The sequence below is a fragment of the Octodon degus genome, unplaced genomic scaffold (genome assembly GCF_000260255.1).
Source record: "Octodon degus isolate 3935 unplaced genomic scaffold, OctDeg1.0 scaffold00023, whole genome shotgun sequence".
NCBI classification, from domain to species: Eukaryota; Metazoa; Chordata; class Mammalia; order Rodentia; family Octodontidae; genus Octodon; species Octodon degus.
Window position 1 is genome coordinate 478264 of NW_004524599.1, and position 12305 is coordinate 490568.

The window sequence follows — 12305 nt, forward strand, 5'->3', positions numbered from 1 at the left end:
CTACAAGAAGGAGAAGGCCAGGGTCATCACAGAGGAGGAAAAGAACTTCAAGGCATTCGCCAGTCTGCGCATGGCCCGTGCCAACGCCCGGCTCTTTGGCATCCGGGCGAAGAGAGCCAAGGAAGCCGCAGAGCAGGATGTTGAGAAGAAAAAAATAAAACACTGTTGGGATCTTGTAATAAATGCTCAGAAAAGCCAAAATAAAAATAAAAATAAAAAATAAAAAAAAAAAAATGGAACTGGTATGTTAGTACAATCATGCATAATTCAATGACAGGGTGCATCCTGAAAATGTGTCTCATTAGGCAAGTTCCTTGTTCGAACATTAGTGTGTGCTGCAGACACCTAGAAGGACTTCAGATACCTCTAAGTCAGTCACTGTCGTGGCCTCTGGATGCATTCACAAGATGCAATAAACAGAAAATGTGTGAGGTTAGAGACCTGTGTAACACAGCTTACTGCTTTATGGTAAACTTTTTTCTCATAAGTAGTATACTGTACTCTCAAGTAACAAAAAGAATAATATAGCAAATAGATAATCTAGTAACACAGTCATGTATGGTCATTATTAAGAATTATGCATACAATCGTGTGTGTTATACTCTTACACAACTGTCAGTGGAGTGTGTTGCTTACACCAGCACTATTACAAAGCACACCAGAAATGCAATGACTGACCAATTCTGCAACATCCTAAGGCAATCATCTGTCAGTTCCATTATAATCTATGGGATTGCATATATGTGATCTACCACTGGCCAAAATGACACCATGTAGTGCATCCCTCAGATCCTTTTTAAATTCTATTTTAGTAACACATGCTGCACATGAAGTTTTATTTGTCTTAGGAAGTAGCTACCTGTGCATAGTACATCTTGATCCTTTTTATTTCCCTTACCCTCCTCACTCAGCCCCCTCTACCTCTAACTCGCCCTCCCCACTCAGTTTCCTCCTTCCATCGCTAAATCTCCTGTTCCCATCTTCATTACTGTTGTCATTGTTTATGTTTATGACATATGATATTTATATGCATTGTATTTGGTCCATGTACAGGACCTTTCTTAGCCTTTGATCCATTTTTGTGGATGGAAAGGACAGATACTCCACGAGGAACAAAAAGAATCTTAAATCTCAGCAAACACTGTTTTCTTAGCTGTTTAAAATTAGGTTATGGTTAAAGTCCATGCCAACTACTTTAATGACATCTAGTTTGAAATTTGTTTTCTATCACATATTGGAGAGGATACCATGATACCGTGAGCAGCTCAGCATAACCTTCCTGGGGCACAGGGCATCTAGACATTGAGTTTTACCATTTGTAAACATCTTTTGTTTTCCTAAGCACAGTTCTCTTGTCTTCTTTGCACATCCTCATTGCAATGTCAGATCCAAGAGGTAGAAATCCACTTGCAGGTTTCTGAATAATGTAAATTTATCAAAGAATGTAGTAGTGAATAAGAGACTAAACAGCTCAATATTTGGCACACTGTGATTTTACATTCCTCACGGTAGCTCCTTCTTCAACACTACCACTGTGCCCTGCCATTCTTTTTTAATGAGTAGCTCACCCTCCTCCCACAGTTATTCATACAGACATGCTGAATAATTTTCTTCCCCTTGGCTGGCATAACAACAAAGCTCAGAAGCCGGAAGGAACACCATTTACAGGCAGGTCAGATGATGATGTAATTAACAAATGAAGGAGGGGTATTTCAGAAAGCCCCATACAGCACGTTGCAGGCTGACTTCCCAGGCCAGGATACTACCAGGAAATCAGAGTCTCTAGAGCATCGATATCTACATCTAAATGGTTTCTCCAAATGAATAGAAGCATATGTAAATATTACCCTTCCTGCAGATGTTAAAAGCTTCGTGCAGAACTTTTAATTAGAAACAAATGTAAAAGCACTATGGGAGAGGATTCCCCTGCCTCCTACACTGAGCAAGGTTCAGGATGTGTGTTTTTTTGCATTTTTGCCAAATATGTTTCTTGTTGACAGGAATCCATCACACAGGAAACAAAGCCAAGCCACAGAGAACCAGGTTCCACAAGTTCCACAAGTTCCACAATAAAGGTGATTAAACTTAGCCCCCGCTTATAGGAGGAAAACTAGTGGTGGAGTTTGTCAACAGATGATTTCATACAATCACAGGCAAGAGAATTTATGAGTTTACAGTTTCAGCCACAAGTCCATCAAAGGCAGAAATGAGCTATCTTGTCCTGTCTTCCCAAGAAAAACAAAGAAGAAACTGACTAAAGGATCAGACTTCAGCTCCTGACCTCAGAGGAACTAGAAAACACGGAGGTATGCCTTTCAAAATATACTTCAAACTGCTACGACAAGCCATGTGATGAGATTCTCCAGCTATGAACAAGAGAGGTGTACCTCACTCAGGTTGTATTTTCAGTCCAAGAAAAGAGATCCACTGTTGTGAAGAAATTCCTCATTCCATGCTGCAAAAACATTGGTCACCTTTACTGTCTGCATTTCTCATAATGTACAGTATGAAGTGGAGGACTGAGAAGTACTCATAGGCCAAGAAAATATCAAATATCCACAAAAATAAAATGTTAGCCATGAAAATGAAAAAATATATTTAAATTACCAAACATTTAAAATGAATTTAGATGTTCTTATACCTTTTCAACTTAAGAATCAAGTGATATGAGAAACAACACATACACACACACACACACACACACACACCACATGATCAAGATAAAAACATCAAAGGAATTTTCATACTTTGGTAAAATAACATGAATTAAGAATTTCTCTCCACTAGGAAGAATGTATGCAATGTGTTAATTATTGTAACTGTCCTACCAATTTGAAAAAATAAAAAAATAATAAAGTAAAAAAAAAAAAAAGAATTTCTCTCCTAGTGCAAAATTACTCCTAAGACTCCTCAGGGCAGAGACCAGGTCTTATACATATTTATATCCCAAGCATCTACCGCAGTACCTGGCAAATAGTAATCAACCAACAGTAAAATGGATAGTTATACTCACTGCACATGGGACAGAAAATATATTAAAGGCTTGGCATATGCTCATCAGCAATTCAAAAGCTAAAAATATTGATAATTTGGTGTAACACAGAAGCTTCTATACAGGAAGGCAGAAATCCCTGAAAGAAATGTTTCAGTACCCAGGAGCCATTGCTGTAGGTACCTTCTTCCTAAAGTGGAATGCACGACTTGTACGGCAGCTTGGCCCCAATCCCATGTCCAAAATAATCAGTTGCACAAAGCAGATTTAGTCCCCAAACTGTCCGGACTTTGTTCTTTCACCAACATCTGGGTTCAGCATGATTTCTGACCTCTACCTCAAACTGGAGATATCAAACACTATGAACCTTACTCAACAAGAAAATAACGTCAAGTCAAGGCCAGGAGAACCAGAAGCTGCCATGAGCAGATACACTTTAGAGAAATGATTCCGACATTCATACAGATGTTTCTAAACATCTGACATGTTGTAACAACTTTGCCCAAGAGGAATTCTGAAGACACTTTCTCAGATTTAAAGTATTCACACCTTTGAAGAGAAAGGTATTTTCCAGAAGGCTAGTTTTACTAGGCAGATAAAATAAACTCTTTTTTTTTTTTCCTAGAGACAGCATACTTTTCTCTTTGCTGTAGAATTTGGCTGCAAAAACCTAGTTCATAATCTGAGATCTAAAAACTGATTATTTTTAAAAGACATGTCTTAAACTGACCCACTTTGGAAACCTGCATGCCTTTATGTTGCCACTGAACTGAAACCATTCATGAGAATGGGGCTTTAGAATGCTCAGAATGTTCTTCAGGGCTCAGCACAGATATTTGGCACAGATGACTGTAAATATTTGTAAAACCCTGGGTAAAAGGATGGTATTTGACCACCCTCGAGCTTTCCTTCCAGCACAGCAGTGAAAGAGGGAGTTATCTAAGGTGATAGTTTTGGGGAGTTCTGGATTGAGTTTCCTTTTTCTATTTGTTGAAATACAAAGCCAAGCAACCCAAATCTGCTACTTGATGTCCCTTCACACTCACTATACACATCTATCTAGTAGTTTTTAACCCATCAAAACACAGTTAGTTAGTTGAAACAGAGGGGTTTTTCCCCCATTTTTCTAAATGCAACCCCCACAAAGGATAAAATACCAGCCAAAAGTATAAAAGTGCAAAGCAGGGGTTGGGTAAAAATCATAGCTTTGGATTTCACAATGCATTATCTATTATCTAATACAATTAGCTTTCTGAGTTGGCTACAGATTTTTTCCTCTCCTTCATGTCAAGGTAGTTTGAAAAATACTTAAAGTGCCAGGCATGGCGCTTCACTCCTATCATCCCAGCACCCAGGAAAATCACAACTTCAAGTCCACCCTGGGCAGTTTAGAAACTCAGCAAGACCTTTTCTCAAACTAAAGAAAATAGGAGGGAGCTGGGATGTAGCTCAGTGTGAAGGCCCTGGGTTCAATCTCCAGTATGGGGGGAGAGGGAGAACCAAAAAGAAAGAAATACCACTTGTGGGGCCGCTGCCCATGGAAAGGCCAAGGCTTAGAAAGGAGGGCACAGTAAAGAGGAAGGACCACGGAAGAAGAAGGTGTGGCAAGGTCTGCAGACCAAGAGGTTCTCCGTGAAAGCTGCAGCCTATGCTTTCATTAGCCTGCAGCCCAGGACTGGCTGGGCTCCTTTCGCCTCTCACCCACACCCAACAACTGAGTCACCCCAAAGTTCACTTACTTTGTTTCTGAGCACAGACACCCCTCATCCGCTGTTACAGAAATATGAACTATGTTGTCCTTTAATTCATACGTCCCGAAGTACAAATAAACACCCAGGAGTGCCCAAGCAGGAGAACACTGATATTCCTATGAGGATCGGCAGCTCAGGCTTCATGAGGTATCTGCAGCAGCGAGCGGTGAGAAACTGTCTACAGCAGAAACCTTCACCGGAGGCTAAAGCAAGCGAGCACTGGCTGGGAGAGGGGAGCAGATTCTGAGAAATTCCAGTGGTTAGCGTCAAGAGCAGATTTACAGGAGTCCCTGCAACTAACAAGGAGAGCAAAAGGCAGCCTAGAAGGAGCACACAAAAGATACCTCTTTCCTGTTCAAGCAGAAATCTGTTTCATTTTAACTCAAACTTGAGAACAGGATCCGAATTTTACTATTTTATCAGCACTACGTGATAAATAATCATCGTGACACTCGGTCAAGGTTCCAGGGTTACTGTCATAGCTATGTGTGTCAGCGTCTTGCTCTGTGTTTCCAGAGGACACAAGGTAGACACTTTCGGTCTCATCTGCAGCGCTATAATCCATTCTGCAGAGACAATCTTAGTAGACGTGAAACTGATTTGTTTACCTTTACAAAGACATCTATTTTTAAAAGTTAACAGGTGTTCAAGCAATTCAAGATGCACGCAATTCTGGATGGTGTAATCCCAGGAAGCAGAAAATAAAGCCCCATCTATGGTGTCACGGTGAGCCTCCCCTCTTTTTTCTGGCGCTCACCCTAGCACCATCCCTGCTCACACAGTCTGCAGCTGGCGGAAAGCTCGCTGAACCTACCTGGCTGGAGAGCGGGGTCGCCGGGCTTTTCTGGAGCCTGCCGCGAGCGCAGCGCCGGCCCAAACTGCACGCAGCCCGCACAGAGGAGCTCTCGCATGCTCTGCCCGCGCCCTCCGCGCTGCGGCTGACAGCGCTGCACTTCGCCGGGCTGCACCAGCCCTTGCGCCCAGACCTACCAACCAGCCGGGAAGGGGAGGAGCCCCCGCCACCTCCCCGCCTCGCCCGCCGCCGGCAGCCGCGACGCCCCGGAACCGCGCGCTGGGAGCGTGGGGCGCAGCCCGCCTGCAGCCGCTGCCACAGCTCTGGAAGCCGCGAGGTTATTTGTACAGGAAGCTCGGGCGCCGCACTTCCTACTTCCCATCTGGGTCGCTTAGGCTGCAGGTGGTGGCCTTAACCCTGTCCGCACCTCGCCGCGTGTGCGCCCTGTAATCCGGCCTGCGGCTGCTGCAGGGTCAGGACCAACAGCCAGCTCCCCGGGGGCGCTGCCGCAGAAACCTGGGGCCGCACCGTGGGACAGCAGCCGGTGCCCTTCCTCCAGCTCCCAGCCGCAGGGTGCAAGCTCCCTTGGCCTTCAGCGCATGCCACAGGCCTCTGTCTTCCCCGCTGGTTCCCAGCTCTCCAAATCTTTTTTCTACCTCCAAGAGCCCAGACCTGCCTGTCTGCCCACCTCATCAGAAAACGGTGTACAGAAACACGTCCCATGCACCTCTCTCATAAATGCCTGATCGGTACCTGATATGTCCTTTCACGCCTAATGATGAATTAGAATATAGAATACAGTCAAACCAAGCCAAGAACAGTACATGTGCCTCACAAAATACAGGCATGGGGCTTTGGGAAACCATGATGTCACTAGACCTACTTTGTCAACAAATTATGCAAGAAGCACAAGATACTTTCATTAGTTTTACCCTCATTTAACTAGTGGGCAACAAGGTAACCCAGAAGCTGGGGGCACTGGGACTTGCCTTCCTCATTCTAGGACACTAAACTTGTGTGATGTTTTTGATGGATGACAGGGCTGCTCACTCTGCATGCGGCTCTCAGGTAACGATCACAGGCCCAAATATGCTGACAACGGTAATCTTACAAAGCCCTTCCTCTGACGCAGAAATCTTTGGGCACTTGGGCGCTCAGCAGCCTCCCTCTGCTCTCGCAACCACTGGCAGGAACGTGCTTATTAAAGGAAAGGACTAGGGCCAGAGAAATAGCTCAGCGGACTAAGAGCCTGCTTAGGCAAGCTCAGGGACAGTGGTTCTATCCCCCGCACCACATGCCCAGGCCACACTGGCCCCGCCCCCAGGCACTCTGAGACAGCCACTGAGATCCAGCATGGTGGCACACACCTGTACTCCCAGTGTTGAGACTGAAGACAAGAAGATCACTATGAGTCTAAGCTATGTGGTGAGACCCTGTACCAAATACACAAAAAACAAGCAAATAAATAAATAAATGGAAGGGACCCACAGCTCCCTGTAGAAATGGACATGTACACGGAGCACAGGCACTGCTGCAAACACAAGCACCCCACTTCTCCAACCATGTGCAAGCAGACCTCTAGGTCAAAGCCCAGTGCTGAAGGACACAGGGTAAAACGCCAGGACAAGCAGGAAGGCCAGCCCACTAGTGGGCAGGAAGAAGAACTCGGAGGACTGGAGAGATAAAACAGTAAGAAAATACAGGGACTCAGAGTAATATAATCAAAGGATACTTGTTAGGTTTGCGAAGTCCATCGGTCTATTTTCAGCCAGACACCTCATTTTTAAAATGAGGAAAACAATGCCTGTGAGATTTTAGCAGTTGGCCCAAACCAGATCAAAGCTGGAACAAGAGCTAAGTCGGTGTCACATGAGAAAGAGGCACGTTAGCAAACTGATTGGGTGCACGTTAGCAGCCGCACTAATGGAAGTTAGTGGCAGATTTAGCAGTGGCTTAGATTCTGAGATGACACACCTCAAGGAACTTTGTTGTGACAGGATCCATTGCTGATGGCCAGAAAATAGGAAAGATAAAATATTTTCTCAGAGGTTAGTTTGCTCATCGGTGTTGATGGAAATCTTCTGAGCCTTAAACCAAAGTTCAACACAAAGTCTACTTTTTAAATTATCATGCAATTAAGTTATCATCTCTAATCAGCAGGATAAGAGAAGCTGCCACCATTATGAATGAGAATGCAGGCTACACAGTCATCACACAACCTCTTGTCACAAATATTTTGTATAACTGAATAACATCACCATGGACTATTTGCAACCATGCAGATTTCAAAAAAATTGAAGTAAAATGCTATTAAAATTAAATAAACATGTTGAATGTTGTACTGTTGTGCAAACAATTCTTTGAGATCTGCTTCAGGAGTCCACGGCATCAATGAACATTCATCCTGTGGAATATGTAACTGACCTCTCAAAATGCCATTTACTAGGAAGATAAAGATACCGTCCCTGTTCTCAAAGACCTCTCAGAGCAGGACAGCAGTCAGACAAGCAAATCAGCCATCCGGATGCTATGATGAGTGATATAAACTTAAGTATGATGTGTTGTGGAAGCACAAAGAACAATAGTTTAATGAAAGAAAGGGGATGGATGAGAAGAATCAGAACACACATCTCTAAAGTGATTTAAACCTGAATCTTCCCGACTGTTTATTATAAAAGTATCAGCTCAATGTACGAGTGTGCTGACACAAGAAAAGATTTAGTAAGTAGAGTGTCTTCTCTGGAAAATTCTATAGTTAAAATAAATTCAACAGAGTATTACTCAGCCATAAAGAAGACTGAAATTCTTTGCAGCAAAATGCACAGAGCTGGGGGAACATTAAGGGAAGTGGGCTGGACACAAAAAGACAAGGAGGGCATGTTCTCCCTCACATACAGAAAAGCCCAGATGTGTTTATCTGAAAGTAAAACAGTGATTACTAACAACTTGGAAAGGTGTGTGCTGAGAGGGCGGGTGGATGTGATCGGCGTGTGGTACACAAATATGGAAATATCACACTGAATCCCACTGATATGTACAAGTGATACACACTAGTAAAAGATTTTTTTAAAGAGAAAGTGATCTAAAATTTATCTAAAAGGAAAATAAAAGTCTGGGTTAATACTTGAAAGTATTCTTCTTAGTATGTAAATTAGTAATGTATCGCTTACACTTGAATCTTAGTTACATCTTGAAGCAAACAAACAAACCTTAATGGTTCATTCAGAAGAATCTTTTTACAATTCAATGAGAAGAAAGTCTTGTACTAATAGTGTTTAGACAAGACATCATGTCTGCATCTTGTCCTCTGAATAACTACTACAAAGACAACAATATGCAATGTATTAATTATTGTAACTGTCCTACTAACCTGTTTTGAAACTGTTTCATTGATATTTTATCTTTTTTCTCATTAAAATGAGTAATAAAAAATTTAAAAAGAGAAAGAATCTAAGAACTGGGAAATCACTTCTCTAACACATGCAACTCCTCCACCATGGGAAAATCTCAGACAAAGGTCATGATGCTTTACACAGACAGTTTGGTCTTTTCCAAACAGCTACAATATCATTTGCATTTTTTTCTGTTGGATGTAATGGGATTTTTTCAAAATTTACTGAGTATAATAAATATCAACCTAAGACTAAAACAATGCAAAATAAGACTATTGTAAAATGATGATAGATGTTATGCCAGAAATAGCCTTGTGGGGAACAGCAGGCCAAGAAGACAGTGAGCTACACGGGAAGCAAAGCATGACCCACAAGTCATAATTTACCTTGGCAACCTAAGTTTGGCAAGGCTGGAGACATGTCATTTTAATTGCTTCATTCAGAACCAGCTCAATGCCTCACAGAACAAGTGGTAACCAAGGGGCCCTAATTAAAAAACAAAAACAAAAGAAACCTAGCCTGGCATTCTTGCACAACCATCGTCATGCCACACAAGAACTCTCTTGGGATGAAGAGCAAGATCCTGGAGGACATGGATGTCCATGGCTCCAACATCATTCAGAACACCACTAACAAGCTGGACTTAAAGGTCAGTGAGAAAATGGAAGTCGGCACCCGACTCTGTAGACAAAAATGACTCTGCACTAGCCCTAAATTAAGATTCTCCAGACAGTTTGGTTCTGGAGACAGATTCTCCAGACAGATTCTCCAGGAAGTTAGATGAGATCACCTTGGGATTCCACATGTTTGCAAACTTGGTATTGATCTTTCTATTAACATGAACATCTCCTCCTCCCAATTCCTAGATAAGACAATTTTTTACAAGTCCCCAAGTTGTCATCCCAGCCAAGGCACAAACTGGTTCACAGGAGACGGGCCTCTCAGAACTGTGCAGCACTGCCCAACATAGACACAAAGGACTCTGCTAACTTGAAAGTCAAAATAAGGCTGGGGATGTAACTCAGTGACAAAAAACATGTGAAACCCTAGGCTCAAGGCCTCAGCACCAAAAGAAATATTTTTAAAGTCAAAAATATATATTACCCTAATGGATAGGGAATTTTGCTCTTGGAATTAAGACCTATAAGTATCAAATTACTCAGAGAGAAAAATATGAAGATGTTAGTTTTCTAGGAAAATAATTATTTTGAAAAGTCTCCTAGAAACTTAAATTTTCTCTTTGATGTATACGGCTGATACCCTTCTTTCTCTATCTTCTCCTCTTCCAACCTTTCTCTTCCTATAAGAGTCAATCAGCAAGTCCTCAATGATACCAGAAGCCAAGTGGAGCTGATGAATATTATCATCAACAAGAAGTCATTTCTTTTCTTCTGGTTCCCAAAAAAGTATTTTTCTCTAAACTGATGGCGTCCATGATACAACAAATCTAAGGAATAGATAGGTGTCAGGGCTGGAGGAATATGGAGCGAACCAGAGAATACTGCATCAGGATGCAGACCTCCTCAGGGGGAAAGGACCTAGCCTGTATTTTCCACAAGAAAGAAACACCTTATGGTGGCAAAGTCTCTCAGTCTTGCACATTTACCACCAGTCACCTGAGGTCCTCCACATCCTCAGCCTACCTCTTGAGGGCTTGGCTGTTGTTTCAGTACATCTCCCCACAGCACACAGCACTGCGTGAACCCCACAGGGTGCGCCTCAGGGACACTGATAGCACAGGCTCTGTGCTTTGGCGAGGCTCACTTCCCTAACAAAATGGACCTCAGAGAGATGGCCTTCTTAGAAATCAGCCCTTGGTATGAGATCCTTCCCATTCCCTGGGAGATGAATCCTATTCAGATTAATAACATGATGAAGGGGCCAGGGAGATGGTTAGGGGACAGAGAGATGGCTCTGTAAAATAAGCGCTTCCCTGGCAAGTGCAAGGGCCTGAGTTCAATCCCTGGTTCCACCAAAAAAAAAAAAAAAAAAAAAGATGCATTTAAATAAGTAATCACTGCATACATGCGGTGTGCACTTTAGGGTCCTCACAATAACCTCTGGACTCCTATTATGACTAACACCAGAGCCATAGGCACCTCATAAAAGCCACTGTGTCACTAGTTGCATGTAATGATCTCCTAATTTCTTCGCTAGAAATTAATGCACTATCCAGGGCCCCTTCTTATCTGACACATAGCCTTAAGCCTGCTCCTTCTTTATTCCTCACTTGTAGCACTCGTGAAACATTCTACTTACTCAAGGTCTCTCTGCCTCGATATCTGAAATAAGAGTATTACAATTTTATTTATTTCTATCAGCTTCTCACTCACCCATGTACAAAGGAACAGTCCACAGTATCTTCTAACATTTTTCACCATGCTCATTTAATCATATGCACATATGTTGTATACACACACACACACACACACACACACACACACAGAGCAACTATCTTAGTTCTGTGAATCATCTACTCATCTTTGACATTTTGCTTTATGATAGTTTATATTGTCTTATCAATTTATAAGAACTTGTAGGGGCTGGGGACATAGCTCAGTAGAATAAGCACTTGCCTGGCAAGTTCAAGGTCCTGAGTTCAATCCCAGGTACCGCAAAAAAAAAAAAAAGAACTTGTAAATTACATTTAACACTTTTCCTCCAATACATTTAGAAATATTTTTTCCAGACATAGTTGATATCTATGGATTTGGGTCACTATTTCCAAACCTTTTTTGTTCCATCTGTTTGCATGCTGGACAAGCAGTCTACACAGAGCTACATTCCCAGGCATATGCGTACAATGTTTCTTCATTGGACAATGAAGGATGTAGCTAGGGACAGTGGCACATGTCTGCAATCCCCAGCACTCAGGTGGTGGAAACAGGAGGATTATTGTGAGTTGCAGTCATACCTCATGAGTTCAACATAAGCCTACCTACAAGATGAGATCCTGCCTCAAACACACCACACACACACAAATACATAAACATATACAAATAATGAGGGATGTATGATTTTCAATATATTATTTTGATGTTTTAATAAAAAGTCTCAATCTTCCTCAAAAGTGCATTTCCTTGCTAATAAAATTGAAATTCATGACACTTTTACTGAACTCTTCTCTGTAAAACATAATAATTTTAATTAGGAAAAGTTTCTTCAGTATTCCAGTGCCTACTAAATTGCAGGAAAATTCTACTAAAAGGAATACATTCTTAATTTTACTACTTTTTATTGAAATATATAAATATTCAAGCCAAAGTATTTTCAGGGCCTTTTTTACATTTAATATCTTTATTTAAAAAATTACACAAGGGGGGGAAATTACACAAACAAAATTCATTAAATAAATTCTGTTTAAAAAAAATTAGGTG

General features: G+C 41.9%; 1 protein-coding gene across 3 annotated transcripts in view; it reads right to left on the reverse strand.

Moving 5' to 3' along the window:
• Rnf144b (ring finger protein 144B) overlaps positions 1-12305 on the reverse strand; it is a 226431-nt gene that overhangs the window by 102191 nt on the left and 111935 nt on the right. Inside the window, exon 1 of one of the 3 annotated variants that reach the window (XM_004628328.2) lies at positions 5558-5862. The exons of 1 other annotated variant lie outside the window; for it this stretch is intronic. The gene's annotated coding sequence lies outside the window, so the exon portion shown is untranslated. Of the gene's footprint in view, positions 1-5087; positions 5109-5557; positions 5863-12305 lie in introns of those variants that run through there. One more of the 3 variants, XM_023712086.1, reaches the window with a different exon arrangement.